The 27,451-nt window shown below is 42.9% G+C and overlaps 1 long non-coding RNA gene across 1 annotated transcript; it reads right to left on the bottom strand.

The window, feature by feature from the left end:
• Positions 1 to 3,001: 3,001 nt before the first annotated feature.
• On the bottom strand, positions 3,002 to 18,488 carry LOC116357451 (uncharacterized). The gene is made up of 3 exons (XR_004205431.1): positions 18,357 to 18,488; positions 13,995 to 14,066; positions 3,002 to 3,137 (listed from the first exon to the last, which is right to left on the bottom strand). It is a non-coding gene; the product is annotated as an uncharacterized LOC116357451 (long non-coding RNA).
• Positions 18,489 to 27,451: the final 8,963 nt, after the last annotated feature.

Raw genomic sequence — 27,451 nt, 5'->3', positions numbered from 1 at the left:
CCAAGTTTATTCACCCACTGGGTCACACAGCTGCATAAGAAAAACATGTTTACACAAGCACATATATTTATAACTTCCTCCTATGCCGAGTCTCCTCACACGTCTGGAGAGCCAATACATCTGTTGCTAGGCAGGAAGTTAAGTGATACAGGTAATAAACTTCTCCCTACATGTGACCTGACCTCGGCCCCCATTACGCACTAATCAACAGCTATCCACCCTTATCAGTGACCGAAAGCATGTGATTGCTTTTCCCCTTACTTAGTAACATTCCAAGACCCTGGCCCATATCCAACCTCCACAATATACATTCCTCCTACACATATCCATTAACTTCTGGTGTAGCAAGTATTTCAAATTACAACCAAACAACTGAAACCAGACTGTGGCCCTTCTCTCCACTGGATACCTAATATCTAACAATAACATGTTCTGACAGAATGTAAACTCTGCATTCTCCTCGCCCTCAGTAACAAGAATAAGCATATTTCATATTCATGTTTTGAAGTCAGAATGCATCAAAGTTCTTGAAAATATGCCAATTTCAAAACATGAAATTTCAGTGAAACTGTGGTATTTTTCAAATGAAAATCTAAAAATCAAGATATCAGTTTATTTCCATGCAATTTTTAAAACAATGCAGCTATTGGAGTAAACCTATTTTGGGTTAGGACAAGTAACTATAGCATGAGTAAGGGCAAACTTCATGTTAAGCTTGCACACTTTAATTGAACAAGACAAAAAATAAAATGTGTGTCTTATCAACCCCGGCAAGTAGGTCGGCATACGCATCACTCTCATTAATCTGATTGGTTGAGTATGCGGACACTATGATTTTGTGGCAATTAGTGACAATCCCATTTCAGGGGGGTCATAGGTACAAGTGAAAATGGCCGAGTAAAGGTTACACTTCATTTGAGATACCTGTATTGGTTTAAAAACAGCATTATTTTGGAAATTAATACACCCACACAATGCTTGCAACATTCTAAATATTTAACATTCATGGATTTCATTTGGACAATTCAGTAGGAATATATCCTATTCTACAACAATGCTCTTGCTCAATCAAGATCTTGCTACCCCAAAAGTCCAAAAATAATTAAGTGTAGGCCTCTGAGGTGAACTCAGGACTGTAATCATGTAACACTGCCGTTACATCCCTCAGGCCCGTTTCAGGTGTGCCCTACTCTGTTGGATCTTGGATGCCCATTTCAAAATAGTCCCCTACCCCCTATGCATGTGTAGATTATATAATTTTTTTACCTGCAATAGTAGGATTCAGAACTGTGGACAGCATATAACCAATTTACACGATTGGTTAATCATGAACTGGACCACCATTACCATGTAGGAGAATCTAGATGCTCTGCATTTGGGTTAGGATGCATTTGCATCTGCATCTGTTCCCAAATGAATGACAACAGAGTCACTTGATATTTTCAGATCTGTACGGTCTCGTTAGCTATAAGCAGTGCAATGGTAAAGCTTCCACCATATTGCTTTACACCTTACAGATCTGCAGAGACGAAGGGTTACAGAGCGATTTGGGAACATCCACTGATTACATCTCCATTCTCCAGCATCCTTTTGTAGACCCCATTGAGTGATCATAACTCAACCAGACCTCACTACATTGTAGTCTATGACCTACAGGTAGTGGACAAAAAAAACAAAAAACTGCATAAATTGGGGACAGTAAGTATGCCAGCAAAAGTATGCCAGCAATTTCCTCATGAAAGAGGTGCATTCCTCAAACAGTATTCCAGACCCTTTTCAACCAGTATTCCAGACTATTCAACCGTGCATAATTTATAGACCCTGAAATTCTCTACTTATTTTAGTTTTAGTTCCAAGAGGTAAATCATCCCCTACATTGCAATCTCCTTCCAGAAATCACAACGCCTGGATAAGGGTTTACATATTAGCTAACCACATATATCAACCTCATGCCTGACTGTGTACATTCACAACGTTGCATGCAACCTTAGGTTGCTTCATGCAGCAGGACTGAAAAATAAAATCAGCCTGGAACGGGACCAGTATATTCACACGGTACTTGTCACAATCACATCTTGCTAATAACCACTGGTGATCCAGTTTGGGGGTAATCAATAGTCCAAACTGGTTAGATGTTGTCCATGGAGCTGAACCTCCATTTAACTACTAGAAAACACTTATGGGACGGTTTCGGAGACTCATTTATTTGTTTAATATTTATTTATTTTACTAGGCAAGTCAGTTAAGAACAAATTCTGATTTACAATGACGGCCTAGGAACAGTGGGTTAACTGCCTTGTTCAGGAGCAGAATGACAGATCTTTACCTTGTCACCTCAGGAATTTCATCTAGCGCTAACCACTAGGCTACCTGCCGTCCCCTCATTAAGCCTAGTCCTGGACTAACAAGCACTCGCAATGGAAATTCTCCACGGAAATCACTTATTCCAGGACTAAGCTTTATCTGGGTCTGGAAAACCGGCAATATACACTGAATGTACAAAACATTAAAGGCACCTGCTCTTTCCATGACAGAGTGACCAGGTGAAAGCTATGATCCCTTATTTAATCCACTTTAAAATCAGTGTAGATTGGAGGGGAGAAGACTGGTTAAAGAAGGATGTTTAAGCCTTGAGACATGGATTGTATGTGAGGGTGAATGGGCATGAAAAAGGATTCAAGAGCTTTTTAAAAGGGTATGTGAGTTGGTGCCAGGTGCACCGTTATGTCAAAATGCTGTGTTTTTCACGCTCAACACTTTCCCATGTGTATCAACAACGGTCCACCAGCCAAAGGACATTCAGCCAACCTGACAACTGTGGGACGCATTGGAGTTAACATGGGCCAGCATCCCTGTGAAATGCTTGACACCTTGTAGAGTCCATTCACCGACAAAATTACAATGGAGGCCTATTGGGGGGGAAACTATGTTAGGACAGTGTTCCTAATGTTTGGTATGCTCAGTGTATGTCCTCTTCTAAACCTAAAAGAAAAACAACCAATAGGCATATCAAATCTTTATTAAATCTTAAAAGTGAAACATTTCATTTGAATCTGTTACTTATTCCATTTATCTGTGCAATCCATTCCATTTGTGTGTCTTCCTTTACAAATCCATCCCGTCACGATTACGTAGCTCTGGAATAAATTTTTGTCAAAGTCAAAAAGTTAGATTAAATTACCTGAAATGAGACTTCAATACAACTTACAGCCATTAGCAATGTGACATCAAAACACTTGCTCCACGTCCTGACTGCCAGACTAAATGGATTTGTAGTCCTGCAGGACATACCAGTTAGCAATTTTTTTCCCAAATTATCTGAGAATCCAGATTTTTATTGGTTTACCTCTAAAAGAGTACGGCCACACAGACACATGAACACGGATTAAAATCATATATGATGTACTACATCATTGTCAAGTCAAATGTATTGGAATTTTGTGTCGAGTATTTTGGATGGAGCCAATGCTTTTTCAATGGGAGTCATCTGTTCCCAAATGAATGACAACGGAGATGATTGTCTGCCCAAAAAATGAATAGTTGATTCAGTCGATTTGAACTGTACTTTTGTAAGTCATTTACAATTTCAGTGTTCATGTGTCTGTACCCTTACCCAACTCCACTTTTTTTTTATAAAAAGCGGACACATTGTGCTTTTCATTTGACAGACAATTATTTTCATTGTTATTCATCCGGGAACGGATGACTTTCATTTAGGACTGACCCCATTTGGTCGATTGTTTGGTCGATCAAGAGTTCAGTTGAGCAGTGGAAAATATATATTTTACGCCACACAAGACACCTGCCCGATTCACACCTGTCTCAGTAGACTCCTCCATTGTGGCGGCCGCAGGGATGACCGTATCACCAGCAGTACATTTACCATAAAAATTCTAATCTAAAATGTCTCTTTGGTTAAGGTTATTTCTGTTAATGCATTCAAATCATATTATGACAATCTTACCATTGTCAATGTAGGAGTGGACATGTTTGCAGAGCGCACAACCTAGGCTACATTTGTGAGAAACAAGTTTTGGTTTATTTCATTCCATTTATGAGTTGTCAATTTATTAAATTGTCTTTTGTTTGGAGTGCTCCCATCAACCTTGACTAAGAACACACCTGATTACACATAGAACTAGGCCTAGGATTAGTTTTACTGGGGGTGGTCGTGTAATGTAAATATGCACAAGCACAAAACGTCAGTAATTTGTACATGGCAAGAGACAGTTCCAGACAGAATAACCAACTCCAAGGTCCTCTGTTAATAGTAGTCCCGTGCGAATCGACATCCCAGTGTTTTGAGAGAAATGTCTGTTTGACAGGTGTTGCTGACATTTCAGGCACGAAAACAAGAACTGATTAGATAAATTGAACGAAGTGCTGCGCATAGGCTATATATGAAGGGCCTACATGGATCAACTTCAACAGTGAATACTTTTGTTCATATGTTTTGTGTAAATAAATTGAATATTGCCAAATGCATCAGTTAAATATTGCGCCCTTGATTGATAGCAAAGCAGCATACAACTGACCTAAACGTTTGGAAATGATAAAGTTCACTTTTGCATCGATAGCCTTAAAAACGCATCTCAAGTGCACTGTTTAGCTCACATCTGAAGGCTGGGGGGGAATTCAATTGCGGATCGCTACAATATCATAATGTTTATGATCACACTTCCTCAATTCAAATATTATAGCGACACTGTACCTAAGATGGTTTGGTATGGTTTAGAAACTTGGGAACCAAGCTCGTATTTTCAGTGTAGCCCTGTTTTCGGCTTTTCGCCTGGACTCAAAACCTCCAGGCTTCAGTCATAACTGCCAATTTATTTATTTAATTTTTTAAAATAATGAATTACAGGGGGCAGTTTGGAAAAACTAATTCCGTCTGAATTTCATAACCAACGTTCAATAGTATTACTACTCCTGTGCAAATAGAGCTTAGTTTAATTGTCTAAGAATATTGACAAGAAACCCAACTTAATTAGGTCTATAAATCAATAACCTGACTTAAATGTATACAGCGCAATCGAAAGTATTCCGACCCCTTCCTTTTTTCCATATTTTCTTACGTTACAGCATTATTCTAAATTGGATTGAATAAAATAAAAATATTCAATCTACACACAACACCCCATAATGACAAAGTGAAAACAGGTTTATTTTATTTGATAAAAGACAGAAATGAAGGACTGTAAAATCAGGTAGTCTGGGCCAGGTAAAATGGCGGACTGAACAGAGGTGCGGATCGCTTCAAGATAATAAAAAAAATGTTAAAAGTCTGACTAAATTTTAGCACTTCAACTCCATATACTCATGGGTAATAACCTTCAATCTGGATAACACCACAAAATAAAATTAGGCTAGAGACATTTATAAACCAATATTACCAAAAACAAAACATCCAAACATGACGGAGTAAACAGAGAACCCAACCCCAAACGAAAACGTGTCTGACGGACACAGACGATTTATGATTTTCACCACCGGGAATGGCAAGGGTGGAAACCAATCTGTTAAAGTCGATAAATGATCAACTTGGCATACTTGAATGAGTCCGTAAAGATATAAAAAAGGAATTGAAGGCAAGCCTCGCGATGAGTGACGAAAAAGCTGCGAAAACAAGCTAAAACAAGCTAAAACGTTAGCTAAAACGTTAGTCAATAAGATTGAAATGGAGGTTAACTTAAAAAGGAGAAAATGTTTCTGCGAGAAGCCTTACTTGACATACAGACTAGATCTATCAGAGAATCTGGTACTTACTGGTATCAAACAAAATGAGAGAGAAGATCCTGAAATCATTCTGACAGCGCTACAGATCCCAGGCGATGCTGTCGACAAAATCCAACTCGAACATGTACACGGTTTGGACACAGGATGAGCGCCCAATTGTTGGCAAATTTGCATTCTTCAAAGATAAAATGGTTAAAAGCCTGGGTGAAAGACTCGCTAGCACAAAAATAGGCACGAATGATCCGTACCAGAAGGAAATTGCAGAACAGCGCAAAGAGAATAGATTTTTTGTTTAAACACAAAAAAACTTGCAGCTCTCCTATAAACTGATTATTGATAACTAAATGTTCCGAGACACCAAGACTACTCCATAGCTATTCTAAATATGACTAAGTTCCCATAGAGAAGTCAAAAAATGGAACACCCAATAATATCCACGTTAGGGATTGTAATATCAAAATAAAATACAACAATTGAAAAATAATTAAACCTCAACTACACCACAAGATAGAGAATGCTGTACAATAATTAGTATTCCACTTTCTATTTATAGTATTTTATAATTAGATAAGACAGCATCAGAAGGGTAACAAAATAATACATCCTAAAATATAAGGAACTGGAACACAAAAGTACTAATTGTAGGGATAAAAACACAGCAAACAGAGGACACAGTATGTGGGTATGTGCGGTTGAATTGTGATGGAAGGTGGTGTGTGTTTTTGTGTTTGGAAAAAATGTGGCTTTGAGTGAGAAAAAAAAAGTGGATGCAAATCCCAGAGCCCATGTTTGTCTGCGAGCAGGGGTTGTGAGATCACTTTCAATTTTGTGCAGATATGGGATATACATTTAATAATAAATTAATATAGTTTATTGATTTATTGTCCTATCATGACAAAACAGTCCAACCCTATACTCCCAACTGTTTTATGGGCCTACTGTAAGTAGCCTATACGCAGCCAAAACAGAAAGATAAATGCGGTCAGAGACCCAATAAAGCATCACCAGCCCCTTGACTGCGCCCTTAAACAGCTTGGAAAATTCCAGAAAATTAAGTCATGGCTTTAGAAGCTTCCGATAGGCTAATTGACATCATTTGAGTCAATTGGAGGTGTACCTGTGGATGTATTTCAAGGCCTACCTTCAAACTTAGTGCCTCTTTGCTTGACATCGTGGGAAAATCAAAATAAATCAGCCAAGAGCTTAGAAAGTCTGGTTCATCCTTGGGAGCAATTTCCAAAACGCCTGAAGGTACCACGTTCATCTGTACAAACAATAGTACACAAGTATAAACACCATCGGACATCGCAGCCGTCATACCGCTCAGGAAGGAGAGGCATTCTGTCTCCTAGAGATGAACGTACTTTGGTGTGAAAAGTGCAAATCAATCCCAGAACAGCAAAAGGAACTTGTGAAGATGCTGAGGAAACAGGTACAAAAGAATCTACAGCGGGGCAAAAAAGTATTTAGTCAGCCACCAAGTGTGCAAGTTCTCCCACTTAAAAACATGAGGCCTGTAATTTATCATAGGCACACTTCAACTATGACAGACAAAATGAGAAAAAAATATATACAGAAAATCACATTGTAGGATTTTTTATGAATTTATTTGCAAATTATGGTGGAAAATAAGTATTTGGTCAATAACAAAAGTTTCTCAATACTTTGTCATATACCCTTTGTTGGCAATGACAGAGGTCAAACGTTTTCTGTAAGTCTTCACAAGGTTTTCACACAGTTGCTGGTATTTTGGCCCATTCCTCCATGCAGATCTCCTCTAGAGCAGTGATGTTTTGGGGCTGTTGCTGGGCAACACGGACTTTCAACTCCCTCCAATGATTTTCTATGGGGTTGAGATCTGGAGACTGGCTAGGCCACTCCAGGACCTTGAAATGCTTCTTACGAAGCCACTCCTTCTTTGCCCGGGCGGTGTGTTTGGGATCATTGTCATGCTGAAAGACCCAGCCACGTTTCATCTTCAATGTCCTTGCTGATAGGAGGTTTTCACTCAAAATCTCACGATACATGGGCCCATTCATTCTTTCCTTTACACGGATTAGTCGTCCTGGTCCCTTTGGAGAAAAACAGCCCCAAAGCATGATGTTTCCACCCCCATGCTTCACAGTTTATTTATTTATTTTTCTTGGGCCTTTATAACTATATCTATTGTTTTTTTGTTGTTGTGTGATTTGGATTAATCCCCTCTACCACACGGAACCCCACTAATCTACCGATGGAACGCACGAGGTGGCTAATAACAGACCTCCATCCTATGCTAGCTTGCTACCGATGGCCTGGCTAGCGGTCTAAATCGCCGTGACCCCAACCAACCTCTCTACTCACTGGACCCTTTTGATCACTCGACTAAGCATGCCTCTCCGTAATGTCAATATGCCTTGTCCATTGCTGTTCTGGTTAGTGTTTATTGGCTTATTTCACTGTAGAGCCTCTAGTCCTGCTCACTATACCTTATCCAACCTATTAGTTCCACCACCCACACATGCGATGACATCTCCTGGTTTCAATGATGTTTCTAGAGACAATATCTCTCTCTTCATCACTCAATACCTAGGTTTACCTCCACTGTATTCACATCCTACCATATCTTTGTCTGTACATTATACCTTGAAGCTATTTTATCGCCCCCAGAAACCTCCTTTTACTCTCTGTTCCAGACGACCAATTCTTATTACTTTTAGCCGTACCCTTATCCTACTCCTCCTCTGTTCCTCTGGCGATGTAGAGATGAATCCAGGCCCTGCAGTGCCTAGCTCCACTCCTATTCCCCAGGCGCTCTCTTTTGATGACTTCTGTAACCGTAATAGCCTTGGTTTCATGCATGTTAACATTAGAAGCCTCCTCCCTAAGTTTGTTCTATTCACTGCTTTAGCACACTCTGCCAACCCGGATGTTCTAGCTATGTCTGAATCCTGGCTTAGGAAGACCACCAAAAATTCTGAAATTTTAATCCCAAACTACAACATTTTCAGACAAGATAAAACTGCCAAAGGGGGCGGTGTTGCAATCTACTGCAAAGATAGCCTACAGAGTTCTGTCCTACTATCCAGGTTTGTACCCAAACAATTTGAACTTCTACTTTTAAAAATCCACCTCTCTAAAAACAAGTCTCTCACCGTTGCCGCGTGCTATAGACCACCCTCTGCCCCCAGCTGTGCTCTGGACACCATATGTGAACTGATTGCCCCCCATCTATCTTCAGAGCTCGTGCTGCTAGGCGACCTAAACTGGAACATGCTTAACACCCCAGCCATCCTACAATCTAAGCTTGATGCCCTCAATCTCACACAAATTATCAATGAACCTACCAAGTTCCTCCCCAAAGCCTTAAACATGGGCACCCTCATAGATATCATCCTAACCAACTTGCCCTCTGCTGTCTTCAACCAAGATCTCAGCGATCACTGCCTCATTGCCTGCATCCGTAATGGGTCAGCGGTCAAACGACCTCCACTCATCACTGTCAAACGCTCCCTGAAACACTTCAGCGAGCAGGCCTTTCTAATCGACCTGGCCGGGGTATCCTGGAAGGATATTGATCTCATCCCGTCAGTAGAGGATGCCTGGATATTTTTTTTAAATGCCTTCCTTAACCATCTTAAATAAACATGCCCCATTCAAGAAATTTAGAACCAGGAACCCTTGGTTCTCTCCAGACCTGACTGGCCTTAACCAACATAAAAACATCCTATGGCGTTCTGCATTAGCATCGAACAGCCCCCGTGATATGCAGCTGTTCAGGGAAGCTAGAAACCATTATACACAGGCAGTTAGAAAAGCCAAGGCTAGCTTTTTCAAGCAGAAATTTGCTTCCTGCAACACTAACTCAAAAAAGTTCCGGGACACTGTAAAGTCCATGGAGAATAAGAACACCTCCTCCCAGCTGCCCACTGCACTGAAGATAGGAAACACTCACCACTGATAAATCCACCATAATTGAGAATTTCAATAAGCATTTTTCTACGGCTGGCCATGCTTTCCACCTGGCTACTCCTACCCCAGTCAACAGCACTGCACCACCCACAGCAACTCACCCAAGCCTTCCCCATTTCTCCTTCTCCCAAATCCGTTCAGCTGATGTTCTGAAAGAGCTGCAAAATCTGGACCCCTACAAATCAGCCGGGCTAGACAATCTGGACCCTTTCTTTCTCAAATGATCTGCCGGAATTGTTGCCACCCCTATTACTAGCCTGTTCAACCTCTCTTTCGTGTCGTCTGAGATTCCCAAAGAGTGGAAAGCAGCTGCGGTCATCCCCCTCTTCAAAGGGGGGGACACTTGACCCAAACTGCTACAGACCTATATCTATCCTACCATGCCTTTCTAAGGTCTTCGAAAGCCAAGTCAACAAACAGATTACCGACCATTTCGAATCTCACCATACCTTCTCTGCTATGCAATCTGGTTTCAGAGCAGGTCATGGGTGCACCTCAGCCACGCTCAAGGTCCTAAATGATATCTTAACCGCCATCGATAAGAAACATTACTGTGCAGCCGTATTCATTGATCTGGCCAAGGCTTTCGACTCTGTCAATCACCACATCCTCATCGGCAGACTCAACAGCCTTGGTTTCTCAAATGATTGCCTCGCCTGGTTCACCAACTACTTCTCTGATCGAGTTCAGTGTGTCAAATCGGAGGGTCTGCTGTCCGGACCTCTGGCAGTCTCTATGGGGGTGCCACAGGGTTCAATTCTTGGACCGACTCTCTTCTTTGTATACATCAATGAGGTCGCTCTTGCTGCTGGTGAGTCTCTGATCCACCTCTACGCAGACGACACCATTCTGTATACTTCTGGCCCTTCTTTGGACACTGTGTTAACAACCCTCCAGGCAAGCTTCAATGCCATACAACTCTCCTTCCGTGGCCTCCAATTGCTCTTAAATACAAGTAAAACTAAATGCATGCTCTTCAACCGATCGCTACCTGCACCTGCCCGCCCGTCCAACATCACTACTCTGGACGGCTCTGACTTAGAATACGTGGACAACTACAAATACTTAGGTGTCTGGTTAGACTGTAAACTCTCCTTCCAGACCCATATCAAACATCTCCAATCCAAAGATACATCTAGAATTGGCTTCCTATTTCGCAACAAAGCATCCTTCACTCATGCTGCCAAACATACCCTTGTAAAACTGACCATCCTACCAATCCTCGACTTTGGCGATGTCATTTACAAAATAGCCTCCAATACCCTACTCAACAAATTGGATGCAGTCTATCACAGTGCAATCCGTTTTGTCACCAAAGCCCCATATACTACCCACCATTGCGACCTGTACGCTCTTGTTGGCTGGCCCTCGCTTCATACTCGTCACCAAACCCACTGGCTCCATGTCATCTACAAGACCCTGCTAGGTAAAGTCCCCCCTTATCTCAGCTCGCTGGTCACCATAGCATCTCCCACCTGTAGCACACGCTCCAGCAGGTATATCCCACCTATAATTTAGCCCAAACAACTACCTCTTTCCCTACTGTATTTAATTTATTTATTTTGCTCCTTTGCACCCCATTATTTGTATTTCTACTTTGCACATTCTTCCATTGCAAATCTACCATTCCAGCGTTTTACTTGCTATATTGTATTTACTTTGCCACCATAGCCTTTTTTTGCCTTTACCTCCCTTATCTCACCTCATTTGCTCACATCGTATATAGACTTGTTTATACTGTATTATTGACTGTATGTTTGTTTTACTCCATCTGTAACTCTGTGTCGTTGCATGTGTCGAACTGCTTTGCTTTATCTTGGCCAGGTCGCAATTTTAAAATAAACTTGTTCTCAACTTGCCTACCTGGTTAAATAATATATATATATATTTTTTTTAAACAGTAGGTATGGTGTTCTTTGGATGCAACTCTTCTTTGTCCTCCAAACACGACGAGTTGAGTTTTTACCAAAAAGTTATATTTTGGTTTCATCTGACCATATGACATTCTCCCAATCTTCTTCTGGATCATCCAAATGCTCTCTAGCAAACTTCAGACGGGCCTGGACATGTACTGGCTTAAGCAGGGGGACACGTCTGGCACTGCAGGATTTGAGTCCCTGGCGGCGTAGTGTGTTACTGATGGTAGGCTTTGTTACTTTGGTCCCAGCTCTCTGCAGGTCATTCACTAGGTCCCCCCGTGTGGTTCTGGGATTTTTGCTCACCGTTCTTGTGATCATTTTGACCCCACGGGGTGAGATCTCCCAGATCGAGGGAGATTATCAGTGGTCTTGTATATGTCTTCCATTTCCTAATAATTGCTCCCACAGTTGATTTCTTTAAACAAGCTGCTTACCTATTGCAGATTCAGTCTTCCCAGCCTGGTGCAGGTCTACAATTTTGTTTCTGGTGTCCTTTGACAGCTCTTTGGTCTTGGCCATAGTAGAGTTTGGAGTGTGACTGTTTGAGGTTGTGGACAGGTGACTTTTATACTGATAACAAGTTCAACCAGGTGCCATTAATACAGGTAACGAGTGGAGGACAGAGGAGCCTCTTAAAGAAGAAGTTACAGGTCTGTGACAGTCAGAAATCTTGCTTGTTTGTAGGTGACCAAATACTTATTTTCCACCATAATTTGCAAATAAATCTATTAAAAATCGTACAATGTGATTTTCTGGATTTTCTCCCCCTCATTTTGTCTGTGTACCTATGATGAAAATTACAGGCCTCTAATTTTTTTAAGTGGGAGAACTTGCACAATTGGTGGCTGACTAAATACTTTTTTGCCCCACTGTATATACACAGTAAAATGAGCCCTTTGTCGACACAACCTGAAAGGCCACTTAGCAAGGAAGCAAGCAAGCCACTGCGCCAAAACCGCCATAAAAAAGCCAGACTACGGTTTGCAACTGCATATGGGGGCAAAGATGGTACTTTTTGGTCCTAACTGACCTAAGACAGGAAATTTTTACTAGGATGTCAAGAAATGTGAAAAACTGAGTTTAAATATATTTGGCTAAGGTGTATGTAAACTTCTGACTTCAACTGCATACAAATAAAGATATGGACGATAACGGTGCTGGTGGAAATCTATGGCTGGCAACAACACCTGACTCCGTACTTCAGGCCGCTGCCACAGATCAAGCAGTACCAGCACTTCTTTGGCCTGAATGCCAAGCTGGAGGAAACCTGGCACCACCACTATGGTGAAGCGTGGTGGTGGCAGCATCATGCAGTGGGGATGGTTTTCAGCAGCAGGGACTGGTAGACTAGTCCAGATCGAGGGAAAGATTAACGGAGCAAAATACAGAGATCCTTGATGAAAACCTTCTCCAGAGTGCTCAGGACCTCAGACTGGGGAGAAGGTTCACCTTCCAACAAGACAATGACCCTAAGCAAACAGCCAAGACAACACAGGAGTGGCTTCGGGACAAGTCTGAATGTCCTTGAGTGGTCCAGCCAGAGCCCGGACTTGAACCCGATCTAACATATCTGGAGAGACCTGAAAATACAGCCAACCTGACAGAGCTTGAGGATTTGCAGAGAAGAATGGGAGAAACTCCAAATACAGTTGTGCTAAGCTTGTAGAGTCATACCGAAGAAGACTCAAGGCTGTAATCGCTGCCAAAGGTGCTTCAACAAAGTACAGAGTAAAAGGGTCTGAATACTGTAGATGTGATATTTCATTTTGTATTATTTATTTTTTTAACAAAAAAAATCTATAAACCCATTTTGCTTTATCATTATAGGGTACTGTGTATAAATTGATGAATGGAAAAAACAATTTACCCATTTTAGAATAAGGCTGGAACGTAACAAAGTCAAGGGGTCTGAACACTTTCTGAATGCACTAGAACAGGATGATCTATTTTGGATGCAATTTGAATGGAGTTGATGGATAGAGAGAAGAGACCGCGAGAGAGTGTTTGCGAGTTCACTGATTTAAAGCAACAATATTCGAGTGATGGGCTGTTTTAAAACTCTTACCATGATGAGATACGTAGGTCTACGTGCATTGTGAACTGCGCTCCATATTGAGATGGGCTGTCGGTCCCCACCTTGAGCGTCAATTCATCACGCAGAGGCCGTAGAGAAGCTATATATAGACGTTGCATATAATTTAACAGTTCCATTTCACGCCATGCTGTTCATGTAAAGGTATAATTTACCAGTTTCTCGCAGCTATTTATCCCGGAGTGGTTTTGGGCAGTAAATCTCAGTAAGCAGGGTTCCCGCCATTCAACCGTAGGCTGTAACCCCCCCCCCACCATAGAAAAAAACATGACAGAAATGTTCAATTTGAATAATACCTGCTTGCAGTCTCTCATTTTCTTGACGACACGTCTCCAGTTCTTGCTGAAGTAGCACATAGTTTGCACACCCTGCAAGAAAATCAATAGACAGATTGATCATTCTGTGACTACTTGGCCAGTGGTTACAAAGTGCATTGATGGCTTTTTGGGAATAAACTTAGTCTTCCCATCTGTGGCGTAAGGCCGGTAGAGTGACCCTGAGGGACCAGTACCAACAACCAACGTGTTTCACATGGGCTCGGTCTCAAAAAAAGTGCATGGAAAGTGAATATGGAAGGTGCGTCACAATCGCTAAATGTAAACAACAACTGGTGACATGTTGACATGGCAGCATTGCTATTGTAAAGTAACGCTAGAAGCAAGAGCAGCATCTCCTGCTTGTTCAGAGTGAGAGGTCGGTCTACCAGAAGATGGTTGATGACTGCAAGACCACCTGTCAAGACCTGCAGTTGTCTCTGGGGGTACCTACTGAACCAGCAAGCAAAGACATCAGGATGCATTACAGCTTTGATTTTGCTCAACAAGCAAGCAACATTTCCTCCTTTATACTGATTAAGGACATAGATGGCTAGATATACAGTTGAAGTCGGAAGTTTACATACACTTAGGTTCGAGTTATTAAAACTCGTTTTTCAACCACTCCACAAAATTCTTGTTAACAAACTATAGTTTTGGCAAGTCGGTTAGGACATCTACTTTGTGCATGACAAGTCATTTTTCCAAAAATTGTTTACAGACAGATTATTTCACTTATAATTTACTGTATCACAATTCCAGTGGGTCAGAAGTTAACATACACTAAGTTGACTGCCTTTAAACAGCTTGGAAAATTCCAGAAAAATATGTCATGGCCTTAGAAGCTTCTGATAGGCTAATTTACATCATTTGAGTCAATTGGAGGTGTACCTGTGGATGCAGTTCAAGGTCGACCTTCAAACTCAGTGCCTCTTTGCTTGACATCATGGGAAAATCAAAAGAAATCAGCCAAGACCGCAGAAAAGAAATTGTTGACCTCCACAAGTCTGGTTCATCCTTGGGAGCAATTTCCAAACGCCTGAAGGTACCACGTTCATCTGTACAAACAATAGTACGCAAGTATAAACACCATGGGACCACGTAGCCGTCATACCGCTCAGGAAGGAGACTCAGTCGGTTTCCTAGAGATGAACGTACTTTTGTGCGAAAAGTGCAAATCAATCCCAGAACAGCAGCAAAAGGACCATGTGAAGATGCTGGAAGAAACAGGAACAAAAGTATATATACCAACAGTAAAACGAGTCCTATATCAACATAACCTGAAAGGCCGCTCAGCAAGGAAGAAGCCACTGCTCCAAAACTGCCATACAAAAGCCAGACTACTGTTTGCAAGTGCACATGGGGACAAAGATGGTACTTTTTGGAGAAATGTCCTCTGGTCTGATGAAACAAAAATATAACTTTTTGGCCATAATGACCATCATCATGTTTGGAGGAAAAGGGGGAAGGCTTGCAAGCCAAAGAACACCATCTCAACCGTGAAGCATGGAGGTAGCAGCATCATGTTGTGGGGGTGTTTTGCTGCAGGAGGAACTAGTGCACTTAAAAATATATGGCATCCTGAGGAAGGAAAATGATGTGGATATATTGAAGCAACATCAAGACATCAGTCAGGAAGTGAAAGCTTGGTTGCAAATGGGTCTTCCAAATGGACAATGGCCCCAAGCAAATTTCCAAAGTTGTGGCAAAATGGCATAAGGACAACAAAGTCAAGGTATTGGAATGGCCATCACAAAGCCTGACAATCTTATAGAACATTTGTGGGCAGAACTGAAAAAGCATGTGCGAGCAAGGAGGCCTACAGACCTGACTGTTACACCAGCTCTGTCAGGAGGAATGGGCCAGAATTCACCCAATTTATTGTGAGAAGCTTGTGGAAGGCTACCCAAAATGTTTGACCCAAGTTAAACAATATAAAAGGCAATGCTACCAAATACTAATTGAGTGCATTTAAACTTCTGACCCACTGGGAATGTGATGAAGAAATAAAATAATTCTCTACTATTATTCTGACATTTGACATTCTTAAAATAAAGTGGCGATCCTAACTGACCCAAGACAGGGAATTTTTTACTAGGATTAAATGTCAGGAATTGTGAAAAACTGAGTTTAAATGTATTTGGCTAAGCTGTATGTAAACTTCTGACTTCAACTGTATATAAATAAAGATATGGATGATATGGTGCTGGTGGAAAGCTATGGCTGGCAATAACACCTGACTCCGTACTTCAGGCCGCTGCCACAGATCAAGCAGTACCAGCACTTCTTTGGCCTGAATGCCAAGCGTCACGTCTGGAGGAAACCTGGCACCACCACTACGGTGAAGCGTGGTGGTGGCAGCATCATGCAGTGGGGATGGTTTTCAGCAGCAGGGACTGGTAGACAAGTCCGGATCGAGGGAAAGATGAACAGTGCAAAGTACAGAGATCCTTGATGAAAACCTTCTCCCGAGTGCTCAGGACCTCAGACTGGGGAGAAGGTTCACCTTCCAACAAGACAACGACCCAAAGCACACAGCCAAGACAACACAGGAGTGGCTTCGGGACAAGTCTGAATGTCCTTGAGTGGTTCAGCCAGAGCCTAGACTTGAACCCAATCTAACATGTCTGGAGAGACCTGAAAATAGCTGTGCAGCTCCCCAGCCAACCTGACAGAGCTTGAGAGGATCTGCAGAGAACAATTGGAGAAACTCCTCAAATACAGGTGTGCCAAGCTTGTAGTGGCATACCGAAGACTCAAATCAAAGTTTGTCACGTGCACCGAATACAACAGTAAAATGCTTACAGGCTCTAACCAATTGTGCAAAAAAAAAGGTATTAGGTGAACAATAAGTAAGTAAAGTAATAAAAACAGTAAAAAGCAAGGCTACATACAGACACCGGTTAGTCGGGCTGATTGAGGTAGTATGTACATGTAGATATGGTTAAAGTGACTATGCATATATGATGAACAGAGAGTAGCAGAAGCGTAAAAGTGGGGTTGGGGGGGGGGCTACACAATACAAACAACGGGAGTCTTATGGCCTGGGGGTAAAAACTGTTGAGAAGCCTTTTTGTCCTAGACCAGTACCGCTGGAGTGCCAAGTCATGTGCCAAGTCATGTGGTAGTAGAGAGAACAGTCTATGACTGGGGTCTGACAATTTTTAGGGCTTTCCTCTGAAACCGCCTGGTGTCGAGGTCCTGCATGGCAGGCAGCTTAGCCCCAGTGATGTGCTGGACCGTGCGCACTACCCTCTGTAGTGCCTTGCGGTCGGAGGCCGAGCTCTTGCTGTACCAGGCAGTGATGCAACCAGCTCCTCAAGTTATTGATCTCATTCACGAAGCAGAAGGGAGCTCCCACCTGGTGGGGATACGCCCTGGCCTTCCTCATGTGTGCAGAGTGTTAGAAGAGTTGCTTCGAGACAGAAAGATGGAAAGTGTCTTTGAAAATGGTCCTGATCAGACTTTCAGTGGTATTTTACCAAAACTGTTTTTATGGGGATGGATAATATCACAGCACAGGTAACATGTTCAGGGTTGAACAGAGCAGAGCTAGCTTGCAATCTCAAATTGCACTTCTCTGCTTAAATGCACACAAACACAACAGCAGTTTGCTGACTGTTGGGACCTCGGCGTTACTCTGTTCAATGCCCTCGATGTTGCAGCTGTAGAACCTTGAGGATCTCAGGACAAATGCCAAATCCTTTTAGTTTCCTGAGGGGGAATAGGCTTTGTCGTGCCCTCTTCACGACTGTCTTGGTGTGTTTGGACCATTCTAGTTTGTTGGTGATGTGGACACCAAAGAACTTGAAGCTATCAACCTGCTCGAGGCTGAAATCGCTACCAAAGGTGCTTCAACAAAGTAGAGTAAAAGGGTTGATGGATAGAGAGAAAGACAGAGAGAGAAAGACTGCAAGAGAAAGACTGCGAGAGAGAGAAAGACTGCGAGAGAGTGTTTGCGAGTTCACTGATTTAAAGCAACAATATTCGAGTGATGGGCTGTTTTAAAACGCTTACCATGATGAGATACGTAGGTCTAAGTGCATTGTGAACTGCGCTCCATATTGAGATGGGCTGTCTGTCCCCACCTTGAGCGTCAATTCATCATGCAGAGGCCATAGAGAAGCCATATTTAGACGTTGCATATAATTGATCAGTTCCATTTTACGCCATGCTGTTCATGTAAAGGTATTATAATTGACCAGTTTCTCACAGCTTTTTATCCCGGGAAAAGGGAATTGTTTTGGACGGTAAATCTCAGTAAGCAGGGTTCCCTCCATTCAACTGTAGGCTGTAACCCCCCCAAAGAAAAAACATGATAGAAATGTTCCATTTGAATAATACCTGCTTGCAGTCTCTCATTTTCTTGACGACACGTCTCCAGTTCTTGCTGAAGTAGCACATAGTTTGCACACCCTGCAAGAAAATCAATAGACAGATTGATCATTCTGTGACTACTTGGCCAGTGGTTACAAAGTGCATTGATGGCTTTTTGGGAATAAACTTAGTCTTCCCATCTGTGGCGTAAGGCCGGTAGAGTGACCAGTACCAACAACCGTGTTTCACATGGGTTCCGTCTCAAAAAAAAGTGCATGGAAAGTGAATATGGAAGGTGCTTCACAATTACTACATGTAAACAACTGGAGACACCGTGTCATTTTTGGAGACATGTTATTGACATGGCAGCATTGCTATTGTACAAGAATGCTAAAATATTTGTATCTGGAATTTGTCTTTCAGCATCAGTAGGACACACCTGACTCTCCGCCACCAGTCATATAAAAGAGAACTGTCTAATACCTCCCATCAAAAAGAGCTGGCCCAATCCAGCACAGGTTACACCTGAAGCATGAGGACTTGCAGTGAGTGGTGAACTTCAACTACGCAGAGGATAATGCAATAGTATTGCCAGGACGCCACCCAGGTGGAATGGGAATTAGAATGTTTGTGCTGTTCTAATAACCAATTTCTGTGTTCATGCAAGTGGCTGACTGTACAAATCAACCTCATTTGGCCGCCTTTCGTTCCAGTACTCTACTGCCTGTGACTGGAACGAATTGCAAAAATCGCTGAAGTTGGAGACTTTTATCTCCCTCACCAACTTCAAACATCAGCTATCTGAGCAGCTAACCGATCGCTGCAGCTGTACATAGTCTATTGGTAAATAGCCCACCCTTTTCACCTACCTCATCCCCATACTGTTTTTATTTATTTACTTTTCTGCTCTTCTGCACACCAATATCTCTACCTGTACATGACCATCTGATCTTTTATCAGTCCAGTGTTAATCTGCAAAATTGTAATTATTTGCCTACCTCCTCATGCCTTTTGCACACATTGTATATAGACCCCCCCCTTTGTTTTCTACTGTGTTATTGACTTGTTAATTGTTTACTCCATGTGTAACTCTTTGTTGTATGCTCACACTGCTATGCTTTATCTTGGCCAGGTCGCAGTTGCAAATGAGAACTTGTTCTCAACTAGCCTACCTGGTTAAATAAAGGTGAAATAAAATAAATAAATAAAAAACTATCAGTAGATGCAATTTGGCAGTACGCCCAGACCGTGTTGAAAACAAATGAAGTTGTTTTGAGAACTTAAGATTTCTCAGTTAAGGTCTCAGCTTAGAGAGAAGCCTCGTGAGGTGTTGGTCTGTCACATGTTATGAAACAGTATTGGTTGGTCACATGAAACAAAATGGTAATGATTAATTATGCTACATCATGAAAATATAACTTGTCTTTATATATGGCTACACACAGACAACTGTTGGGACTGCCGCAGGAGAGCTCCCGATTGAGATGTGTACAATAAAACTGTGAAGGACCTCGGCGTTACTCTGGACCCCAATCTCTCTTTTGACGAACATATCAAGACTGTTTCAAGGACAGCTTTTTTCCATCTACGTAACATTGCAAAAATCAGAAACTTTGTCCAAAAATGCAGAAACATTAATCCATGTTACTTCTAGGTTAGACTACTGCAATGCTCTACTTTCCGGCTTCCCGGATAAAGTACTAAATAAACTTTAGTTAGTGCTAAATACGGCTACTAGAATCCTGACTAGAACCAAACAATTTGATCATATTACTCCAGTGCTAGCCTCTCTACACTGGCTTCCTGTTAAGGCAAGGGCTGATTTCAAGGTTTTACTGCTAACCTACAAAGCATTACATGGGCTTGCTCCTACCGCTCTCTCTGATTTGGTCCTGCCGTACATACCTACACGTACGCTACGGTCACAAGACCCAGGCCTCCTAATTCTCCCTAGAATTTCTAAGCAAACAGCTGGATGCAGGGCTTTCTCCTACAGAGCTCCATTTTTATGGAATGGTCTGCCTACCCATGTGAGAGACGCAAACCCGGTCTCAACCTTTAAGTCTTTACTGAAGACTCATCTCTTAAGTGGGTCATATGATTGAGTGTAGTCTGGCCCAGGAGTTTGAAGGTGAACGGAAAGACTCTGGAGCAACGAACCGCCCTTGCCGTCTCTGCCTGGCCGGTTCCCCTCTTTCCACTGGGATTCTCTGACTCTAACCCTATTACAGGGGCTGAGTCACTGGCTTACTGGTGCTCTTTCATGCCGTCCCTAGGAGGGGTGCGTCACTTGAATGGGTTGAGTCACTGAGGTGATCTTCCTGTGTGGGTTGGCGCACCCCCCTTGGGTTGTGCCGTGGCGGAGATCTTCGTGGGCTATACTCGGCCTCGTCTCAGGATGGTAAGTTGGTGGTTGAAGATATCTCTCTAGTGGTGGGGGGGCTGTGCTTTGGCAAAGTGGGTGGGGTTATATCCTTCCTGTTTGGCCCTGTCCGGGGGTATCATCAGATGGGGCCACAGTTTCTCCTGACCCCTCCTGTCTCAGCCTCCAGTATTTATGCTGCAGTAGTTTGTGTGTCGGGGGGCTAGGGTCAGTTTGTTATATCTGGAGTACCTGTGTCTTATCACAAGCACAAGATCAAGATGGCGGACGGAAGACAGGGTGGTGCGGCAGGTGCCGCTTCTCATTCGAATGCTGTAATTTTATCTAAACCATCAGGTGTACGCCGATCCCAGCTAAGTAACTCATGCAAAGAGTTAAAGCGCAATTATGTGTTTTATCTCCAGTACTCTGCCATGATTGTCAGTTATGTAGCTGCTCTACTGATCATCTCAGTGCGTCCTTGCTGGGATGACACAATCAGTCTACTACCGGAGAATATCAACACCAAACACATTGGTTCACCGTTCCACGGGAGCGGACAGTACACAGCATACCATAATGTTCTGAATAATGGCCAAGTCTACCTCGCTCCTTATTCTACTGAACCGCTTAGGCGTAACAAACACAAGTCCAACATTTATCGGAAACTGTTAAACTACCTGTTCACTACCCTCCTGCTCTCCGGGGATGTACAACTCAATCCTGGGCCCAATATCACCGAGCCAGTGATACGCACCGGAGTGGAGAGCGGTGGATGGCCTCGTCCACTGGTCGTCGCCGCTGTGGAGGTGGGTGAGTGCTATGGTCCTATGGTTTCTCTCGACTCACCCGGCTCCAGGATAGATTTTGACTCTTCAAACATACCAGAGTCGCTATATGCGATCCCTGACTCTGCTTCTGGTACGCAAGCTATTTTAATTAGTTCCCCGCATCCAGTGCAGGCGGGAGGGATTGTTAATTGCGCTACCGAACTGCCCCTAATCAAAACGAAACAAAACGGCCTAAGCCCAGCCGTCAGAAAACACAGAAAATTTTACTTTTTTCAATGTGTCAATCACTCTCGAGTCATCTGGGACCCACGAGCTAAGCCCAAGGGACTACTAGGGGGGCACTTGAACATTCATAGTGTCATTCCAAAAAGTGATCAAATTCAACATCTACTCACAGACTCCAACCTTGACTTTCTCTGCCTCTCAGAGACATGGCTCCATAAACACTCTCCATATGCTGCTTTGATTGTGCCTGGCTACAATGTTTTCAGAAGAGACAGGATTGAAGGAAGAGGAGGGGGTGTGATGATTTACATTAAAGAACATATCCGATGTAAACAAATTGAGTGGTCATGTGATAATGAACTAGAATGTATCGGCCTGAACGTTACACTGTCTCCCCAAATGTATTTTACCCTCATTGGAATGTATAGGCCACCTTCCACCAAAAGTGTGTTTTTTGATCAGTTTAATACCATGCTTAGGGAATGTGATTTTGGGAAAGAGGTCATCTTAATGGGAGATTTTAACATTAATTATGAAGACAAGTGTTGTAGGAAAACCCTCAAACGGATCACTAATACCTTTGACCTTACACAGCTAGTTAAAGGGCCGACCAGGGTGACTTGTTGCTCTAAAACACAGATTGATTTGGTGTTCAGTAATAAACCAGAGAGAGTGACTAAATCATTCAATATGGTTACTGGGCTGTCTGATCATAATCTGACACTTATAGCCAGAAAGCTGTCTAAGAGCAGGTTTAACCTCTCTACTGTTAGAAAGCCAGATCAACTCAGAATACCTAAGAGTGAATTAAACTATTTTGAAAAAGCAATTAAGGGAATAAACTGGAATGATCTCTTGTCCTATACAGACGTGGAAGCTGATAGTCAGGTTTTTCTATCCACAATCCAGACTACAATAAATGGCTTCCTAAAGAAAATCAAATCCAAACCTGGCCAAAAGAGCACTCTTCCTTGGCTAAATAGAGAAATCTGGAAATTGATGAAAGAACGAGATTATGCTCTAAAAATAGCCCAAAAATCTAAATTAGAGCATGACAGACGTAGGTTTACCATGTTGAGAAATAAGGTGATGAAAGAAATCAGACAGGCCAAGGCAAACTTTTTTATTAACATAATTGGTGAAGCAAAGGGAAATTCTAAATTGATATGGGAGAATCTAAAAAAGTTAACAGGGAAATACCATAGTAACACTGCAAAAAGACTAGAAATCATGGTGAATAACAATCTAACACAGGATGCAGTCGAAATAGCAATAGCCTTCAATTCCTACTTTATTGACTCTGTCAGGGTACTGACACAGAACCCCTCCACTGGTTTCTTGGGCTCAGTGCTAGTGAATGACACTCAACCGGTCTTCATCATAAGGGAGGTTTCTGAGTCAAAGGTGAACAAGGTGATTAGCTCACTAAAGAACTCTAAAGCCAAAGATGTGTTTGGGATGGACTCTACCTTTCTTAAAAACTACAAAGAGCCACTCATTGGCCCCATTACTAAGGTCACCAACACATCTATTGGTCTCGGTGTGTTTCCAAGGGTATGGAAGTCGGCCATAATAACGGCCATCTTTAAATTAGGCGACCCTGCTAACGTGAGTAACTACAGGCCCATTAGTATACTACCTGTGGTGTCAAAGGTTGTTGAAAAGTGTGTAGCAGAACAGATTGCCCACCTCAACAACAGCCCCTTCACATTACACTCCATGCAGTTTGGCTTCAGAGCGAAACACTCCACAGAAACGGACAACTGCTTTCTTCTGGAAAATGTCCAAGATGGACAAAGTCCAAGATGGACAAAGTCCAAGATGGACAAAGGGGGTGCTGTTGGGGCTGTGTTTCTGGACCTAAGGAAGGCTTTTGATACTGTTAACCATGAGATTCTCATCACAAAATTGTCCAAGTTCAACTTTTCCCCTCATACCTTGAAGGCAGAACTCAGTGTGTCAGAGTGAGCAATGAGCTGTCGCCCACTCGTAACTATGATGTGGGCGTGCCCCAAGGGTCAATACTGGGGCCCCTCCTGTACATTAATGATCTGCCTTCTGTCTGTACTGGGTCTGAAGTTCAAATGTATGCAGATGATACAGTGATATATGTGCATGCAAAGAGCAAACAACAAGCTGCACAAGAACTCACTACTGTAATGGTCCAGGTTACAAAGTGGCTCAGTGACTCGTGTTTGCATCTCAATGTGAAAAAAACTGTTTGCATGTTCTTCACAAAGAGGGCAACAGATGCTACTGAGCCAGATGTCTATGTGTCAGGGGAGAAGCTCCAGGTGGTATCCGATTTTAAGTACCTTGGCATCATACTTGATTCCAACCTCTCTTTTAAAAAGCATGTGAAAAAGGTAATTCAAATAACCAAATTCAACCTAGCTAATTTCCGATTTATACGAAATTGTTTGACTACAGAGGTAGCAAAACTGTACTTCAAATCTATGATACTCCCCCACTTAACATACTGCTTGACTAGTTGGGCCCAAGCTTGCTGTACAACATTAAAACCTATTCATTCTGTCTACAAACAGGCTCTCAAAGTGCTTGATAGGAAACCCAATAGCCATCATCATTGTCACATCCTTAGAAAGCATGAGCTCTTGAGTTGGGAAAATCTTGTGCAATACACCGACGCATGTCTTGTATTCAAGATCCTTAATGGCCTGGCTCCCCCTCCACTCAATATTTTTGTTAAACAGAAAACCCAGACATATGGCAGCAGATCCACAAGGTCTGCCATGAGAGGTGACTGTATAGTTCCCCTAAGGAAAAGCACCTTTAGTAAATCTGCATTCTCTGTGAGAGCTTCCCATGTCTGGAATACACTGCCATCAGACACACATAACTGCACCACATATTGCATCGTCTGTGGACCCATTTGTGCAGTAAGCAAATTGGAGTGGGTCTAGGGTGTCAGGTAGGGTGGAGGTGATATGGTCCTTGACTAGTCTCTCAAAGCACTTCATGATGACGGAAGTGAGTGCTACGGGGCGGTAGTCGTTTAGCTCAGTTACCTTAGCTTTCTTGGGAACAGGAACAATGGTGGCCCTCTTGAAGCATGTGGGAACAGCAGACTGGTATAGGGATTGATTGAATATGTCCGTAAACACACCGGCCAGCTGGTCTGCGCATGCTCTGAGGGCGCGGCTGGGGATGCCGTCTGGGCCTGCAGCCTTGCGAGGGTTAACACGTTTAAATGTCTTACTCACCTCGGCTGCAGTGAAGGAGAGACCACATGTTTTCGTTGCAGGCCGTGCCAGTGGCACTGTATTGTCCTCAAAGCGGGCAAAAAAGTTATTTAGTCTGCCTGGGAGCAAGACATCCTGGTCCGTGACTGGGCTGGATTTCTTCCTGTAGTCCGTGATTGACTGTAGACCCTGCCACATGCCTCGTGTCTGAGCCGTTGAATTGAGATTCTACTTTGTCTCTGTACTGACGCTTAGCTGAATCAGCGTATTCGTCAACATTGTTATCTGACGCAATACGAAACATGTCCCAGTCCACGTGATGGAAGCAGTCTTGGAGTGTGGAGTCAGCTTGGTCGGACCAGCGTTGGACAGACCTCAGCGTGGTAGCCTCTTGTTTTAGTTTCTGTCTGTAGGCAGGGATCGACAAAATGGAGTCGTGGTCAGCTTTTCCGAAAGGGGGGCGGGGCTGGGCCTTATATGCGTCGCGGAAGTTAGAGTAACAATGATCCAAGGTCTTTCCACCCCTGGTTGCGCAATCGATATGCTGATAAAATTTAGGGAGTCTTGTTTTCAGATTGGCTTGTTAAAATCCCCAGCTACAATGAATGCAGCCTCCGGATAAATCGTTTCCAGTTTGCAGAGAGTTAAATAAAGTTTGTTCAGAGCCATCGATGTGTCTGCTTGGGGGGGGGGGGGGATATATACGGCTGTGATTATAATCGAAGAGAATTCTCTTGGTAGATAATGCGGTCTACATTTGATTGTGAGGAATTCTAAATCAGGTGAACAGAAGGATTTGAGTTCCTGTATGTTTCTTTCATCACACCATGTCACGTTAGCCATAAGGCATACGCCCCCGCCACTCTTCTTACCAGAAAGATGTTTGTTTCTGTCGGCGCGATGCGTGGAGAAACCCGTTGGCTGCACCGCCTCGGATAGAGTCTCTCCAGTGAGCCATGTTTCCGTGAAGCAAAGAACGTTGCAGTCTCTGATGTCCCTCTGGAATGCTACCCTTGCTCGGATTTCATCAACCTTGTTGTCAAGAGACTGGACATTGGCAAGAAGAATGCTAGGGAGTGGTGCACGGTGTGCCCGTCTCCGGAGTCTGACCAGAAGACCGCCTCGTTTCCCTCTTTTTCGGAGTCGTTTTTTTTGGGTCGCTGCATGGAATCCACTCCGTTGTCCTGTTTGTAAGGCAGAACACAGGATCCACGTCGCGGAAAACATATTCTTGGTCGTACTGATGGTGAGTTGACGCTGATCTTATATTCAGTAGTTCTTCTCGACTGTATGTAATGAAACCTAAGATGACCTGGGGTACTAATGTAAGAAATAACACGTAAAAAACAAAAAACTGCATAGTTTCCTAGGAACGCGAAGCGAGGCGGCCATCTGTCGGCACCTCGCTTCGCGTTCCTACACTCGCATTAACATCTGCTAACCATGTGTATGTGACAAATAAAATTGGATTTGATTTGATACATTTGATTTCTAATATGGTGCATTGAGTTGGTTGGAACCCATCCAGCTCGCTGACGAACAGTGACTCATTTAAGATAGACTGAGTGTCCGTGTAAGAACTTTTCCACAACACAGGACAAACACTGGTGGCAAGCTGCTGCCATCCCATGTGACAAAAGCAGCAGTGTGGAGTCTCTACAAGGAATCGATGACAACACTTGGCATGTAAACCATTTTAGCTGTTTCACTGACTGTGGGGCAAAACAATTACTTATTTAACCTCTCTTGGGTAGGGGGCAGTATTTTGAAGTTTGGATGACAAACATGCCCAAACTAAACTGCCTGTTACTCAGGCCCAGAAGCTAGGATATGTAAATGCATGGTAGTATTTGATAGAACAGTTTCCAAAACTGTTAAAATAATGTCTGCGTATAACAGAACTGATATGGAAAATCCATCCCGGAAGTGGGATATTTTTGATGTGGGTACTTTTCTATTGAATGCCTATACAGTATGTATTTGGATAGGACCCAAATTGCAGTTCCTATGGCTTCCACTAGATGTCAAGTCTTTAGACATTGTTTCAGGCTTGTATTCTGAAAAACAAGGAAGAATGAGAACATTCTTCCACTGGACTCTAAATCAACCAGAGCTGTTTTGAGCGCGTGACCGATTGCACGTCGTTCATTTTATATGTAGATATGGTTAAAGTGATTATGCATATAATGATGAACAGAGAGTAGCAGAAGCGTAAGAGGGGTTGGCCGGTGGTGGGTCGCAGGACACAATGCAGATGGCCCAGTTAGCCAAAGTGCGGGAGCACTGGCTGGTCGGGCCAATTGAGGTAGTATGTATAGTAATGTATAATTAAAGTGACTATGCATATATGATAAACAGAGAGTAGCAGCAGCGTAAAAGTGGGGTTGGGGGGGGGGGGTGCCAAGTCATGCGGTAGTAGAGAGAACAGTCTATGACTGGGGTCTTTGACAATTTTTAGGGCCTTCCTCTGAAAACGCATGGTGTAGAGGTCCTGCATGGCAGGCAGCTTAGCCCCAGTGATGTGCCGGGCCGTGCGCACTA

Source organism: Oncorhynchus kisutch, linkage group LG25, assembly GCF_002021735.2.
Source record: "Oncorhynchus kisutch isolate 150728-3 linkage group LG25, Okis_V2, whole genome shotgun sequence".
Classification (NCBI taxonomy): Eukaryota; Metazoa; Chordata; class Actinopteri; order Salmoniformes; family Salmonidae; genus Oncorhynchus; species Oncorhynchus kisutch.
The sequence above is the reverse complement of the archived record's forward strand: the minus strand, read 5'-3'. Positions and strand labels throughout refer to the sequence as shown.